Raw genomic sequence first — 18,057 nt, forward strand, 5'->3', positions numbered from 1 at the left:
ACGCAGGTAAATCTTCTTTTTCATCGAGATCATCAGAAAGTGATTGAATTGAAAAATATAGGCGATCTATCGCGTATTTGAAATCGTTCACAACATGTAATACGCAAAAGTATGTTTAGCGTTTACACTTCTCGTGTTGGCAGTGATGGGCACGGACACTCTCATTCTACGTCTTGGGCACTGTTTTCGTATAATCCTTAATGTGCTGGCAACGGCGCTAAGTTATGCGACCAGGTGCGTGCACCGCTCTCATTCTGCCCCGACAAAGTGAAAATGCTCCTTCCGTAACATTTTCATGTTCGAGGCCTTTCTAACGTAATTTTTTTCTCCTTGGACCTTATAAAAGGAAACGTTATATCTACATATTATAGTTTGCAGAGCGTCGTGTGTGTTTGACTAACTCATTTTTTTTCTTTTTTCTTTCGGTTGGTTTGCTACGTGGCTTAACGTCCTAATGGAGCTAAATATAAGCATGCAGGACTGTTTCGTTGAGATACTGCAGCAATGACGTGTAAAATATATTGTCCATAGTTCGTAGTCATAGCCTTCATGCTAGATCACTGTTCAGTTTTACACATTAGAGCACACTTTCGCGTATTGTCATTGTCACAGTAATTCAAGTGCTCAGTTATTACTCAGTGATTCTTGTGTATGTTACCTAGTCCGCCGGTATTGCGTAGTCGCAAAACCACTGCTCATCGGCGCTCGACAGACGGCGATTCATCCCTGTTCGGCAGCAGGAGGTGTCGCAAGGAGAAGCACCGTGAGCGAGACGGATCCGTGGTGCAACCAGTAAACTGCGAGGATAGCTCGAAGCACAGATGTCCGCAAACATCTGTCTGCGTTTGCCACTAGTTATACATTTAGATTATTCCTGGTGCATCGGAAAAGAGGAGAGGCGGGGTCCATCAACTTGAAGGATCCGGTTGAATACATTCATTAAAATGAAAAACAAAATATTGTTTTAAAAGACAAGCTTTCTTTGTCTACTTTCCCGGGTTTCTCGTGGCTGCTTGGCTACTGAGGGCTGTGTGTTGTTTCTCGGTCGCAAAGGCCTTCAACTGCAACGAATCCATCAAAGCCCTCGAGTGATATGACCTCAAGCCCACGACAGCAACAAGTGTCCTCAAGGTCGCAGCAGAAGAACAGCAAGAACCAAGAAAAGTTGTTAGGTGGCAGCACTGCAAATGAGATATTAAGTAGGCTGATTACTATGATGTTCGCCGCAATCAAGGCTATTCTGCGTGCCAGCCCATCGTTTAAGAGCGTCCCTGAAGTACAGGCCGTCCTGGCTGTGGAACCGCTAGTGTCGTATTCTTTCACGGCACAAAGCCATGATTCTTCGCAGTAGCAACGATGGCTTCGCCAACAATCGTCTCACAAGCGGTGTCCACCAACAAACACTTCCGCACATGTACTATATTCCAGTGGAACGCTCGCGGCTTGCGCTCGAAGTTAGCAGACTTTAAGCATCTTACGCGAGTGCACCGATTCCCTTTTTTAGTCATTTCCGAGTCTCGCGTCGACGAGAAATTTAGGATAACGGGGTATTATTTTCATCATTCAAGGCGACAAAATGGAATTAGCCGACTGCTCGTTGGATTTCGCAACGACATACCTGCCTCTGCGATTGACGTAGCACCACATGACAAGAACGCATATATTTGCGCAACCACAGTGATTGCATCCAAAGTGTTTACCCTGATCGGCGTCTACTTGGAACGAGGATCACCTTTAGACGTGACAAGATTGGAAAACTTGTTGACAAACACTCAGTCTCCACATATTATTTGTGGCGATTTCAACGCACATAACGAGATCTGGGGCAGTTCACATACATGTGCACGCTGTGCCAAGCTCGCGAAGCTTTTTGCAAAATACAATATAGAGCCCTTGAACGATGGCAGCATAATATACTTGAAAAATCCGACGACTGTTAGCTGCATTGACGTCATATTCGTATCAAGTCAAGTGGCCCCTATGTTCGGATGGTGTACAGATTTCGAGACTTGAGGTAGTGATCACTACCCGATCCTAATCTCTGCCCTTCATTTTCGGACGTCGCCCAGAAAAGTGAAACTGAAGTCGGTAGACTGGGAAGCTTACACAGCAGCCGTAGACAAAGGAATCACAGCGTCGACTGCGAATACAGAAATAATACCGACAATAGCTCACTGCCTCAAACGAAGTACCCGCTCTGCCACTAAGCATTGTAATGTACCAACAAGCGACGAGGAATTTGAAAGGTTATGTGCCATTCGAAGGCGTGCCGAAAGGAAGGCTCTGCGTACTAAGAATATCGAAGACCTCAGAGCTTGTCGACGGGCACAAAGACATATACGATGTTACCTGACCAAACTGGACCGAAAAAGGTGGAGGGACTTTTGTGGGACACTGGACATACGACAACCGCTGAGCAAAATCTGGCGTGTCATCAGAGGCATTCGCAAAGAGCCGCAACAGCTTTATCCTTTTATCGCCCTCTCATTACATGAGCGCGCATCCCTGAAAGAGGTGGCAGAGCAGTACTGCAGGCTCCTTTCCAACGGGGCACAACCTTTGCGGCAAATTGCAAGTCGTCAGCCTAGTCCACCTCGAGCTACTCTTCCTGACTTAGAATTACCATTCACCATCGCAGAGCTCACGGCAGCAATCGGCGACGTAAACAAGCGATCATCACCTGGCCATGACGGCGTGAGTTATGAAGCGCTCGCAAATCTATGCCACACATCTCGCCTACGCCTTCTGGAGTATTATAACGCCTCATGCATAACTGAGGAGGTTCCTACGGAATGGAAGCTTGCGAAAGTCATTCCTATATTGAAACTAGCGAAGCAGCCAACAAATTACGCCTCCTTCAGACCCATATCTCTGCTTAGCTGCGCAGGGAAGCTATTCGAAAAAATGATCTACAAACGACTCAATCGGTTCCTGGAAACTGCAAAAGTTTAGCCGGAGCAAATGAATGGCTTCCGGCAAAATAGATCCGCAATTGATAATGTCTTTGCCTTGGTCTCATCAATTGAAGAGGAATTGCTCTCTGGAAACATACCTACTGCATTATTTTTAGACATTAGGGCAGCATATGATTCGGTCTATCATAAAGCAATACTTGACGCTTTGGAAACCCTTGGTATTGGAGGACGGCTCTAGGCATGGATTGAAGACTATCTTCAATGACGCCAACTTTTCATGTGTACCTTGGATAGCCCCACTGCGCTATATGCCGTCGAGAAGGGAGTGCCACAAGGAGCTGTGTTAAGCCCCGTATTATTTAATTTAGCCCTCATCCATCTGAAAAGAAACCTGCCCTCTGGCGTCAAAATCACACTGTATGCGGACGACATCTGCATTTGGAGTGCGGCGCGTTCCCGCAGTACCACCTAACAACGTCTCCAGAGAGCGCTAGCAAATATATCGGCCTACCTAAATCCAACGGGTCTGAAATTGTCCCCCGACAAAAGTGTTGACATGGCTTTCATGCGGAGGTGTATGGAAAAATACGCACTAGTGTTGGGTGATCGTGCCCTTCCACACGTCAAGACGCAAAGGTTTGTTGGAGTGACGATCAATAGGAACCTCACATGGTCGCCTCAAGTGAAAAAACTGAGTGAGAAGATTTCCTCGGCGTCGCATGTATTCCGATTTTTAGCCGGATCACAGTGGGGCAGCAACTGTCGATCAATGGTGCTCTTCCATAAGGCCTACGTCGATGGAACACTACGATATTACCTCCCGATCCTGCACAAAATATCTCCCATAAGCAAGAGAAAACTCGAGGCAGCACGAAACAACTGCCTTCGCGTATGTCTTGGCCTTCCGAAGGGGTCGTCCTGCTCAGGGACTGTAGCAGAAGCTGGATGCCTGCCTCAGGAAGTGCTATGTTTGCAGGAGACGCTTCGGATACACCTCCGCCACGTCATTCATACGAAGAGTCACTTTTTAAAGGATAGTTCCAGAACCCGTGCTACATCTAGCTTTGGGCAGGCCGTCGGAAGCATATCTATTTCGATTCCTGTTCAGGTGTCACAAATTATGCCGCGAAACATTTCACCATGGACACTGTCCCCACTGGAAATCGTGCCATATATACCTGGAATCAGTGCGAAAAAGAAAATGCCTCAAGCAGCGACTTATCAGAAAGCTTTAGAATATATGCACAAAAAATGCGCAGCCGCAACTCACATTTTCATAGATGTCTCTACAACTCCACATTGTTCATCATGCGAACTTTTTGTTCCCTCTACAGGGCAACGATTCTCGTTTCGTCTTGAGCGAGCGACATCATCTACTTCAGCGGAGCTATATGACATTAAGGAGGCCCTTGTGCATGTACTTCGGCAGCAGCCACCAAAGACATGGGTGATTTTCACAGACTCAAAAGCAGCCCTACAAAGTATGTGGAACAGGCACAAGCATTGCAATAAGGAACCAGCAGCATTTGACATTGCTTATTTTCACCACAGGGCTAAGATTGCTGGTCATTGCATAAAGTTCCAGTGGATACCTGGCCATGCCGGCATTTCGGGAAATCAAAGAGCGGTCGAAGCTGCCAGAAATGGACTCCAATACCGCAAGTTCAAAAGAACATATTTTACAAAAGCCGACACTTCAAACATGGCAAAAAAATATGCCTATCAAGAAAAAGACCGCATCTTGAATCTGCCGCTTCACCAAGATAACTTACTTTGTTACACTGACCCAGAAATGAGACCGAATATTCCACGACCACTTCCTCGACACTTAGGGACATTGTACCATCGTCTTCGACATAACGTGGCATACCCGAACAATTATCTGTACCGCATAGGACTTACCACTAAACCATACTGTGATAACTGTCGCAACTTAGAGACAATTGAGCACATATTAATAGGATGCCCCGCTTACCGCGACGAGAGACAATTTTTTGAGCACCAAATGGACAATGATTTGCCACGAACCGTTAACGTAACCGAGCATCTTAGGTCCAATGCCCGGCCCTTCAAAACAGCGACGGGTTTTCAATTTATTGTTCAAATACCTGACAGAAATTAGTCAAATAGGAAAGCTTTAAAAATTGCATCCTTCCTGTACAAAAGCCTAAATTTACCCGCCATGTCACCTGTAAATATTAGTATCAGGTCCACTCGGACATTTCATATGTATTTTTATCCTCTTTTTCTCCCACTCTCTTCTGGAATCTTTTAATCCCATTCCCCATCCCTATACAGAGTATCATGCCAGCGGTTATATACGCGCCGGCAAAATTCTCTGTTCTAATAAAAAGCCCTCTCTCTCTCTCTCTCGGTCGGTCGCTGTCTCGGCAGATATAGTTGCTGATATATTATGCGAGTGTCGGGTAAAACTACCAGTGAAGTGGCTCATTCGACCATTGCATGCTGACCAAGGGCGCAGATAACAATTATATTGTTTACCCCTCTTTGGCGACTTAGTGGCTGTAGCGCTGCGATGCTAAACTTGGGGGCGCGGGATTACGCGGTGGCCGTATTTCGATGGGGGCGAATTGCATTAACACCCGTGTACCGTGCGTGGGTGCACGTTGAAGAAACCCAGGTGCTCAACATTATTCCGAAGACTCTCACTACGGCGTACCATAAATTTGTCATTTGAAGACCCCGAATTTAATTTAAAAAATTAAATATATTAAGAACTTCTTACGTAAGACAGGAATATTTCATGTTGCCTCCCAAATATTTCTAAAGCCCACCAATTAGTTAATGGAACGGTAAATTCGGTTTTGCGGATTCTCTGACACCTTTCTTTATTTAGCCATTCGGTATGTGCATGCCACTGGGAATGTCCACCTTCTTGGACAATCCTCTCGAATGGGTACATCCCACTGTCACATAAAAGGCACATATTTCCTAAGCGTTGCTTTGATGCGTTTCGTAGTTTTCTGTTATCACCATTCTTCATTTGACGAGCATCATAGATCACTTTGTTCCTTGTGACATCGCGGCGCAGGCATGCCAAACTGTACATCTGCCTGAATAGGAGCTTGCGTTTGGGCATAGCTTGTAAAAGATGCAATGTTGAAACATACAATTTGAATGCCACTAGTGTTGTGATCCTTATGGCGGATCGACAAAGCATTCCATGAGATTACTCGCTGCATAAGGTGACTAAACATAATTGCACTCATCGCTGTTTGTTCTAAAGCACATATATAGTTAACCTATTTACCAAAGCGTCTCTTCACATTAGTTCCAACATCTACGTTGGATCTGCGTAACTTTCTAAAATTTATGGATATCAATATTCTCGCAAATACAACTTTCTTTAAATATAGGGCGTACATCTTAATCATGCGATTCACGTTCGGCACATCAAGTACTTCTGAACACTTTTCAGACATCAGCATTCCCACATCATTACCATTTTAACCAAAGTCCATGAACGTCGATGCTGCAAATTATGTTCTCTCGCTAAGATAAATTGAGTTTTTTCAGAACTCACCAACCCGGTCACACGCTTTTGTTCCTTCTCTTTCTCGTTTCAGAGCCATCAATTGCACGCAGAAAGCTGAGCGTGCGCATCTTGCGGGTAACCCTTCAATTCCTGTTGTTTATGATCTCGTATTGCTTCATGGGAGGATACATCAGCTTCCTTAACAAGCCTATCCTCGAAGAACCTCCACACACGATAGAGCAACTGCTGGTGATGCTGCGGACGGGACGCTTTCAGCCTTGCATCTATAATAACTCGTTCGAGAGTGTTATTCTAACGGTTAGTAGGTTTGCTGTCGCCAACAAACTTCCTGTTTTCCCATAGCGTAGACGATACATTAACGAGCGCATTACCATGGAGACGATGACGCCGATGACGAGAATGCACGCTTGTAATGGGGGTTTGTTATAACTGTGTTATAAAGCTTTCATCGTGGCAGAACGTGATCCCTTGCACAGTACCCCAATAACTCTGTGATAATTATGAGCACAGTATATGCTGGCATACAGAGTTCTCTGTCGAATATAGTGAACATCGAGTATGGACTACCATAATTCCATAAATAAGCCACGCTAGCAACCCTCACTCTTTCTCCGTAGCACTCTGGAAGCCACGAGGTCTTCGAAGTCCTTGCTGCTGCGTAGCTCATATTGTACGTGCGAAAGCTATTATCGTTCATACGCATGATACTAACACGCGCATTGTTATAGATAGTAGCGCTTCATAGAAACAAGCTTTGAGAGCTTCGGGTACAATATATTGATCAATTCTTTGTCATAATTTCGCTGTTTGACGTGTTAACCTGAAAGAACACCATGAAAATAGTTCTAGAAGAATCAGTGGGAAAAGCGCATATTTTTTATATACACCGAGAAACAGTTTAACCCGTGACTTTGACAAGAAAGAGTTATTGATTTGCTGTAGTCAGCAGTAAATATTGGTGTCTGGGTAGTTAACCACACGTCATGGCATCTAGCGTATTGCCCGCGGTGTCGCCTGTGTCGCCTCTCAAGACTTCGTCTTTATGCGAGAATATTTAAGGGAAATTGGTTTTATATTTATTATAAAGATTTATAAGAGTGGCTTCAGAATCAGCAAAGAGGTAGCAGAACTTGTCTACAACAGTGGGCTACCGAATAGAACTAAGACGGAGAAAAATATCGCAGGTGCAAGCAAACGACATTTTTTTTTGAATGAATGGCGCCCAGAAGAGCACATGTGAGAATACATCCTCGCCATTGGCTATCACCGCTTATAGGCTCTACAGTGCTGCGGAGATTGAGCTGTAGTTCCGTTTCTATCGGTACCATTGACAGTGGCTGTCACTGCGTGTGCAAGACAAGACCATACGAAATATACGATAACAACGAGATTATAATCTCATAATTCTTCAAAACACAGTTAACAAGAACGTACATATAACAGTGACTTGGCAGGCCTAAACGCTTTCGACTAATTAAAGACAACAGAGGTTTAATTGGTTTTGTTAACACATTATTAAATGGCAGGATATTGTTGCATGCATTTTTTGCTTTCTTTCTGCACAGAAATGGTTCTTCAGCATATGCTGTTTTTAATTTTCTTTTCTTACTGATTATTACTCTAACCACGTAGAGTAATGCAAACGGGTGTCACGAAAAAAAAAACACAGCAACACGTCGCCGCAACCAAACGAAGCTCGCTCGAATTAGAGAGGTGCTGCCCGCATTCCTCTAAGTGTCTTATTGAGGAAGCGCTTCCCTATTTTCAGCCGTTCACCTATAGAGCAGCGATACTTCATTTTGTATGAGGCACACGAGATCAATAAAATTTCCTATTTCTATAGTTCAAAGCAGAAAGAAAGAAGAGAAATTTTAATAGTAAGAACACGAGACCGATAGTTCAGATTGTACGCCTGCCTAGTCCATGCACGACTAGTGAATTCCCGGTAAGCGCTGAAAACGTTTTCTTGTTCTCATTTTCTTTCTTTTATACGCTACTTCTAAGTGAGTTTAAATTCACCGAAAATATATCTTGCATCTAGCCGCGTTCATGGCCGCACGCGTACGGGAGACCCCGAAACCATGATGTTAGAACCATTGAGAAATACTATATAGTGCCACCTGTCACGATCAGTAAAACCTCTATACCGTGGATAATTCAAGCATGTTTTCAGGAACGTAGGATCGTCTGTGCTGGAATTCGCTGACATTAAGGTGGCCTCACAGCCTGCAGGGTTATCTGACTGAGCTATCTTTGATGGTTGGTTGCCACAGTCAGAAGTTCGAATCCTGGCGTATTCTTTACCTGAAGGGGGGAAACTCGAACTCGCCTCCCCCAGTACACTCTTTCTCCAGGCTTCTACTGGCGCCTGACACCGGCAAAAACACCGAGAGCAAGTGGGGCTATGCTAATCCAGGTACAACCAAATTATGAAGACACACCAAGCTTCAACAAGACACTCCCTCACCAGAACAGGAATTGGCCTCCTTGGTGCAGTATTCGGCCATGCCCTTCCTCATGATTCCTACATGATTCCATGGGCCTCTATCTCCAGCAGCTGTCGTGCACCTGGCCAAGGCGGCGGTCAGACCTGTAACGCAGCAGAGGGGGCTAAGAATATCTGGACCCGGACAGGCCACATATGGAAACTGACCCTGGCCACCTTTAACACCCGAACTCTCTCGAGTCAGGCTACCTTAGCGCGACTCTTTGAGAAACCACCAGGCATTATTTGGGATATTATTGGCCAGACTGAGGTTAGAGTAGCTGGTGAAGCTTATGCAGTACTGACTAAGTGCCACGTGCTCTGCTATAGAGGACTCCCAGATAAGAAGCAATACGTGGTTGGTACCTAATACTTAAGGACATAGCGGGAAACATTGACGAATTCTACAGTAATAATGAGAGGGTAGCAGTAGCCGTAATAAAACTTAATAAGAGGTATAGATCAAATGTGGTACAAGCCTACTCTCCAATGTCCGGCCATAATGATGAAGGTGTAGATCAGTTTTATGAAAATGTGGAATTAGCCATGAGAAAAGTGCAATCTCACTACATTTTAGCAAGGGGTGACTTCAATGCAAAACTGGGGGAAAAGCAGGCTGGTGAACAATCAATTGGCAATTACCGCGTCGATTCTAGAAATACTACAGGAGAGAGGTTGGTAGAATTCCCGGAAAGGAATAAGCTGCGAATAATGAACACCTTCAGGAAGCGTTGGAACAAAATGTGGACTTGGAAAAGCCCGAATGGTTAAACAAGAAATGAAATTTATTTCATACTTTCTGCCGATCCCAGCATGTATTTCAGAATCTGGAAATGTTAGGTAGAGTAAAGGGCAGTGATCATAGGTTAGTGAGGGTTAGGATTAACCTCAATTTGAAGAGAGCAAGTGTAAAAGTGGTCATGAAGAAGCAGGCCAAACTAGACGCATTAAGGGTAAAAGCAGACAAATTCAGGTTAGCACTTGCAAACAAATATGCAGCCTTAGAACAGGCACATGAAGATGACATAGAGGCAATGAATTAAACGGTAACCTGGCTGGCTTCAGAAGCAGCACTTCCAGTGTGAGGTAAGCCTCCAAGGCGACCAATAGGTAAGCTCTCACAATTAAGAAACGACAAAGAATGAAAGTGTCCAACTTAAGAGATTTTCCGGAATTTGCGGAACTGTTAAAACTAATCAACAACGAGAAAATAAGGGATATTCGAAATTAAAACTTGAGAAAGACTGACGAAGCAGTAAAAATGAATGCAGCCTGAAAACTATTTATTTATTTATTTCATGTACCCTCAGGGCCAGAGGCATTAAAGAGGGGAGTGGTTACATCAAATACAAAAAAAGTGCAGTGCAGCAAAATAGTTAATAGTACAGAAATAGATGGTTCTCGGTTATACAATGTTATTTGAGTGTTCCTGGAGTGCTGGTCAATAAAATTAAATACGGTGCATGCAGTGCAGTAATACAGTGTTCCGGTAATACAAAAACAGTTATACAATTGGTAGTACAAAAACACGAATGAAATGCTCAAGTTATACAATGTTATCTAATACTGCCGTGAAGTGCTGATGGTCAACAATAGTAGCGGTTGAGGCTGGTAAGCGATTCCACTCGGCAGATGTACGCGGAAGGAATGAATGAGACATGACATTGGTTTGGCATAATGAAATTCCAACTTTGTTATTGTGATCTAACCTTGATGAAATGTATTGAGGAGGGGAGATAAGTTCGTCGCGAAGTGAAGGATGATGAAATATCTTATGAAAAAGTGAAAGTCTAAGGCCTTTACGGCGAGAGGCTAAAGATGGCAAATCAAGGTTTAATTTCATTACAGAAGTGCTGGCAGTTCGGTTATAATTAGAAAAAACGAAACGAGCAGAGTTATTTTGTACCATTTCTAAAGAGTGAATTAGGTTTTTCTGAAAGGGATCCCAAACTACTGCGGCGTACTCAAGTTTTGAGCGAACTAGTGACTTGTATAACATTAATTTTAGGGAAGATGGTGCCTTAGTGAAATTGCGTTTTAGGTATCCCAGCATGCGGTTAGCATTTTTAATTACGTAAGAAGCGTGCATGGACCACGAGAGGTTTCTAGTAATATGGACACCAAGATATTTGTAGGAGGAAACAGAGTCTAAGGGGAGATTATTAATGCAGTAAGAAGGAAGCTGGTTAGAAGTTCTGGACACGCGCATAAATTTACATTTTTTAATATTTCATTCCATTGACCATGATTGGCACCAAGTAGAAATAGCGTTAAGGTCGGATTGAAGAGAAGATATATCAGTGTCACATATTATTTCCCTGAAAATTACACAATCATCGGCGAATAAGTGAATGTTAGAGGAAACACAAGAGGGTAGATCATTTATGTAAATTAAGAAAAGGAGGGGACCAAGTACCGACCCTTGAGGTACGCCGGACTGTACTCTGCTCGGTTGAGAGTTTGAGTCATTAGCAAAGACAAACTGCGAACGGTTAGAAAGAAAGCACTCAAGCCATGCAAGCAGTCTGGGATCAATGTTAATTCGATGCAACTTAAACATTAGAAGGTTATGGCACACTTTGTCAAACGCTTTCGAAAAGTCTAAAAATATACAGTCGGCAGTTGAAGAGCGGTCAAGAATGACGTTTAGCTTGTGCGTAAATAAAACTAGTTGTGTTTCACTTGAATACGCCTTGCGGAAGCCATGTTGCGATGGTGAAAAAAATGAGTTAGTTTCAAGAAAGCTAGCAAGATTTGAGGCAAGTATATGTTCTAACATCTTACATGGAATGGAAGTGAGCGAGATAGGGCGGTAGTTATATGGAGAATGCTTGTCACCCGACTTATGGAGTGGGATCACCTTCCCAATCTTCCATTCATCAGGCAAAGAACCCTTATCTAGCGACTGTTGGAAGATCATTCCTAGGAAAATTGAAGAGTAACAGCTAGTGCTTTTCAAAAATTTCGCGTTTATTAAATCGTGTCCTGGAGCCGAAGATAGTTTTAAAGATGAGATAATTGGCACGATGCCTGCTGGTTCAATTATTATGGGAAACATTGCTTGGTAATCGTAGTCGTGCGTGGATGGAAGAGTAATGTGTGTAGTTGATGAAAAGTTGTGCATGAAAACATCATTAAGCGCGGACGCACATTGATTAGTTGGAATAACATTTCCAGAGCTGTCGATTAAGGTTATTATGTCGTTCGCCTTGGGGTTAATGACGCGCCAGAATTTCTTGGTGTCAGTTTTAAGCATTAAAGGCAAGGTATAGCCAAGAAAGTGATCTTTGGCTTGCTTAAGTGCGGCTACATACTCATCTGCCGCCAGTTTGTATTTGGTCCAGCGGTTTACGCTAGGTGAACGTTTGGCTAATTTGTGCAGGCGTTTCTTTTTATTAGACAGGCGCTTGAGACGGATGTTGTACCATGGGGCGTTTAGATTACATGCAATGGTGCGCAGTGGGATGTATTTGTTTGTTAGTTCAGCAATTTTTGTAGCAAACATATTCCAGTTGGGCTGAACGGTACGGCTGTCGAAGTTGTTTATAAATACGTCTAGAAAAGCAGATAATTCGGTGTTGATGGCTTCAAAATTTCCTTTCGCGTACTCTCGAAAAGATTTGAATTTTTTACCGGTTTTTGGCCGCAAAATATTTATGTCGAACGAAAGTGCTGAATGGTCGCTCAAGCCAGGTAAATAGGTGATGTCGGAAACTAGGTCAGGCCGCGATGTTAATACAAGGTCAAGTGTGTTCTCAACGGATTCGGTAGTGCGTGTGGGTTGAGTAACAAGTTGTGAAAGTGAAAAGACAGAGCACATGCCTAAGAACTCATTGGCTAATGAAGAAAAAGGGTGTAAAGTTGGAGGTTCAGTATTCCATATGATGTTCGGTAAGTTAAAATCGCCAAGCAAAAATAAAGGTAATGTAGGATGACGAGATGTAACAATATTAATGACATCATGCATCTCATTTACGAAATTAGATGAATAAGTTGGGGGGCGGTAACAAACGCCAATGATTATCTTCTGGTGATTTATTTCAATGATGGCCCAAACCGTTTCGAGGTCAGTATTAACATGAATACACTGAGATGGGAAATCTTTAGAAATGGCTAAGAGCACGCCGCCTCCCTGACGCTTTGTACGGTCACAACAATACAGTGAAAAATGGTGTGCGGTTTGAAGAATTTCGTTATCGTGAATCTGTGAATGTAGCCGCGTTTCGGTAAGCACAAAAATGTCGGCGTTGCAAGTATCCAATGCGGATGCTAAGGAAGGGCGCTTATTCATGACGCTTCGAATATTTGTAAAGAACACAGATACTATGCATGATTCTCGTCCACATCCCCTCACGTTTTCCTAACTGGGCACGTGCTGGGAATTTGGATGCCCGCCGTTATCTCGTGGTTCATATGGCGCATGCTCGTTGACGGTGTCTGTTGCCGGGTCATAGACGAACTGTTTTTTATTCATTATTAGTTTGGTGTACCTTAACTGGAAAGGGCGTGGTTGGGGCTGGCTTTTAGCGTACTCAATTAGTTTTTTACGGACGTGACGGGTGGCGGGCGAAAAATCTTCGGAGGTAGAAATACCCTTTTCTTTCAGCTGTGCGCGCATAGAAAGTACTTTGTCTTTTATTTTCGTGTTGGTGAATTTAACTACAATTGGGCGACACTTATTAGGCGTGTAGTGACTAATGCGATGAGCACGTTCGATTGCCGTGTCAGGCAGGCTGTCGATTCCCCCGTTAGTGCTTCTCTTATGCGTGATTCGGACTGTTCCCACGATTCCCGAGAGTCACGGATGCCATGAAATATGAGGTTGTTGCGTCGCGATCTGTCCTCAAGTTCGTCAACGCGCATTAGTAAAGAGTCTAGCCGAGTTGTTTGGGCTTGAGCGGACGCCTGAATGCCAGTCATTTCATCGTGGAGATGGTCTAAAACATTTGTTTTTTCTTCAAGGTTGTCTAATCTTTTCTGGATACATTCCATTTTTGTCTCGATGTTCTTTTGACCAACCTTAATAGCCTTGACGTCGTTAACCAACTCGGCCTGACCCTTAGCAGATTGTACAGAACGAGCCTGAAGGTCTTTTAACAGCCGGAAAAGAACTTCCGTCTGCTCAGAAGGATTTGATGGCAAATTCTGCAGATCGAGTAATGCCTCAGTACGCGTAGTAGGACCGGGATTAGTTTCCACGTCACCTGAGCACAATAACAGCAACGCCATAGAGAAACGATCTGCGACAATTTCACAGAGCACTTGTTGGCACGGAAGCAATAGCAAAAATGGGTCGCCACTTTTCTTAGCATAAAGCGAAACGTTTTTACAGACCTGCGAAGTGGAAAGGTGCGCTGTATGAGCCATGGTGCTCCAAATGCTGCTTCCGTGCCAACTAAACGGACTGACGCTCGGACAGCCGCTTAAGTTGCCACTGCGATGTGACGACACGGTTGACGATGAAGGTGCGCAGAAGGCTGGGCGCAGTAGTTGTAGTGGGTCGATGTGGAGATAGTTGCCGGTCTGCTGGTAGATTGTGGCCTTGCTTGATAGTAGTAGTGGTTGCGAAGGGTCATACTCCGAATACGCTGTGCACGGACACAGCAGCAGCAGGAACGCGAAGATCGCCTGCGAAGTGGAAAGGTGCGCTGTATGAGCCATGGTGCTCCAAATGCTGCTTCCGTGCCAACTCTATGACTATGAGAAGAAAACAAGGCATCGGACAAACCAAGATGTATGTGCTGAAAGATAGGCACGGTAATATCATCAGCAATCTCGAAGATATAGGACAAGCAGCGGAAAATTATAAATTGACCTGTACAGTACTCAGAGGAACCACGGCTCGTCCATTCGAAGCTGATATGGACCGGTTACAGAGGCTGCTTCTATAAGTAGCGATGAAGTTTGAAGGGCCTTACAAGACATGAAACGGGGAAAAGCGGCACAAGATGGACTACGAGTCTATGTAATCAAAGTTGGTGGAGACATAATGCTTGAAAAACTAGCGGCCCTTTGTACAAGTTGTCTATCGACTTCAAGGGTCCCAGAGAACTCGAAGAGTGCCAGCATTATATTAATCAACAAAAAGGGAGACGTTAAACAACTGAAAATTTTGAGGCTGATTAGCTTACTTCCAATATTGTATAAGCTATTCACCAAGATAAAATCCTATAGAATAAGGAGAACAATGGACTTTAGTCAAATAAAGGAACAGGCAGGCTTGAGGAAGGGATACTCTAAAATGGATCACATCCATGTCATCAATCAGGTAATCGAGAAATCCGCAGAGTACCTCTGTGTGGCTTTCATTAATTACGAAATGGCATTTCATTCAGCCTAGATACCAGCAGTCGTAGAAGCATTACGTAATCAAGTAGTACAACACGCTTAGGTAAATACCTTGGAAAGTATCTAAAGAGATTCCACAACTACCTAAATTCTCTACAAGAGACGTAGGAAGATACAATGAGACACAGTTCTCCAATGCTATTCACTGCGTACTTGGAAAAAATAGTCAAGCTATTATAGTGGGAAAGCTTAACAGTTAGCATTAACGACGAATATCTCTGCAACAAAAGGACTTCTTCTTGGGCAAGTTGGTGCTTAGATTTCCTTGGTATACATTGTGGCGCAAAATACAATTCTTGATTTGCAGCGAAAAATATATTTCTTGAAATACATCTCAAGAAATGTATTTTGCGCCACAAAGTATACCTAGGAAATCTCAACAACTTCTGGTTTGCAGATCACATTGACCTCTTCAGCAACACTGGGGACGAGTTTCCACAAGTGATTGAGAACATAATAGAGAGACTGTAAGAGTGAGGTTGAATAGCAATATGCCGAAGACAGAGAAAACGATGAGTAGCCGGCCAAGGGAACAAGTGTTCAGGGTTGCCAGTCAGCCTCTAAGTCTGTGAAAGAGTACGTTTACCTAGGTCAATTACTCACAGGAAACCCTGATCATGAGAAGGAAATAAACAGAAGACTAAAAGTGGGTTGGAGCGCTTTCGGCTGACATTGTCAAATCCTGACTGGAAGTTTACCATTATTGTTAAAAAGAAAGGTGTACTATCTGTGCATTCTACCGGTGCTGACAGATGGGGCAGACACTTGGAGACTGACAAAGAAGCTCGAAAACAAGTTAAGGGCCGTGCAAAGAGCGATGGAAAGAAGTATGTTAGGCATAAAGTTAAGAGAAAGGAAGATAGCGGTGTGGAACATACAGCAAACAGGGATAGCCGATATTAGATCTAATTGTCGTTAAGAGAAAAGAAAATTCAGTGGGTAGGTCATGTAATGCGTAGGTTAGATAACTGGTGGACCATTAGGGTTACATAATGGGTTCCAATAACGGGGAAGCGTAGTCGAGGATGGCAGAAGACCAGGTGGGGTGATAAATTTAAGAAATTCATAGGCGCTAGCTGATATCGGTTGGCGCTGCACAGTGGTACTTGGAAATCGCAGGGAGACGCCCTAATTCGTCCTAATAGTGAACATAAAATAGGCTGATGGTGATGATGACTATTCGGACATCTTTGACGCTCACTTTGCTTTTAACATCATTTGTCGATTTACGTACGTGTCTGGTCTGTATTCGTATAAGCTCTACAGAGAGAGTGCCATTTTTAATATTTTCGTATATTGAGTGGATGGAACAAACAACCGCTATTGTGCTACAACTAACGGTTATCGCAACACACTCGTGCACTTCACTCTATTAGTGTTACCTGCATGCCGCTACCCTCTCTGATCTCTTTGCAGAGTACGAAAAGCGCGTTGCTGTCACAGCTGCGAAACGCGGTGAAAGACTGGGTGCCATTCATAGCAGATAGCATTGAAGCCTGCGTCGATCGGACCAGGCAACGCAAGGTGGTTTACTTCACCGCGACCCACCTCCTGGAGAGGTACTTCCAGTCGTACCGAGGCGAAGTTCAAGTCTCTATGGTATACGCTCAAGATATCATGTTCCCGAAGTCCTACTTGCTCTAAGGCCTCACCCTACAAGGATATTCTGAAGAATGTGTAAGCGGATACACTGGAATAGAAGTGCAAGTTGCTTTTTAATGGGTATATATATATATATATATATATATATATATATATATATATATATATATATATATATATATATATATATATATATATATATATATATATATATATATATATATATATATATATATATATATATGAACTGATGGCGGTCTGGTGGCACCGCTCAATCGCTCCTGAATTTCTTTTTCTTTCGTGCATTGCGTGAAAATTTATAAGGAATGCTGGCCCTATCGACATTGCGTCAAGAAACAGAAATAACCTATTCATAGTGATACGTTGTTGCCGCAGCAGTATAATCTGTCAGTCATGCGCTGATTGAATGTATTTTTATGGTCAAATACTTCCTTTCCTGTAGGGCCCTGGAAGTAGCATTGTTCTCACAGAATTGCTGCATTATATATTCTTATCTCCTTCTGCAGGATTATGAGGATGGTTGAATCAGGACTGGTTGACCAGTTCGAGATTCAGTACTGGTACCGATCCTTACCAGCGCCGAGACGCTTTCTCACTGAAAATGCTGAGCAACCGCTGCACGTCACCGAGTCTACGCTGCCGTTCATCGTTTTGTCTGCAGGTCTCAGTGCAGCCTTGGTAGCGCTCGTCTGCGAAGTACACTGGGACAAGGTGAAGAAACTACGACGACATTAACAACCCTGCGTCTTCAGTGCGGCGCGATCGGGAAAGCGTCCAAGATCAACTCACTGACATTACTTGGTCGATAACGAAACAGCGGAATGCGTCCCAAGCTTCCTTACGATTGGTATCGCAATAAATACATACACCACCTCTTCTCGTGTAACCGATCGGCTATCGCGAGCGTTGGTGATCCGCAACCTTGTCAGGCTCGAATGCGCTGGCAAGCAAACGGGGACGAGCAAAAATCTGAGCCAACAATATGGCTTTGAGAGGTCAATTTGTGTATCGAGATACAGAAAATCATGCCGTTGTTGATGCTTTTCACGGTCTGCTGTATACTTGATAGCGTTGATCGACGCTGAAACCAAATGGCGACCTTCTGTAACCCGGAGTCCGCGACTGTTTCTAGAACGCACGAATGGTTGCATTTTACAGTGGTCGGAGTG

General features: G+C 43.7%; 1 pseudogene; it reads right to left on the reverse strand.

The window, feature by feature from the left end:
- Nucleotides 1-13,277: 13,277 nt before the first annotated feature.
- Nucleotides 13,278-14,284, reverse strand: LOC142591572 (uncharacterized; annotated as a pseudogene).
- Between the last annotated feature and the right edge of the window lie 3,773 nt (nt 14,285-18,057).

Source organism: Dermacentor variabilis, chromosome 8 (assembly GCF_050947875.1).
Source record: "Dermacentor variabilis isolate Ectoservices chromosome 8, ASM5094787v1, whole genome shotgun sequence".
In the NCBI taxonomy this organism is placed as follows: domain Eukaryota; kingdom Metazoa; phylum Arthropoda; class Arachnida; order Ixodida; family Ixodidae; genus Dermacentor; species Dermacentor variabilis.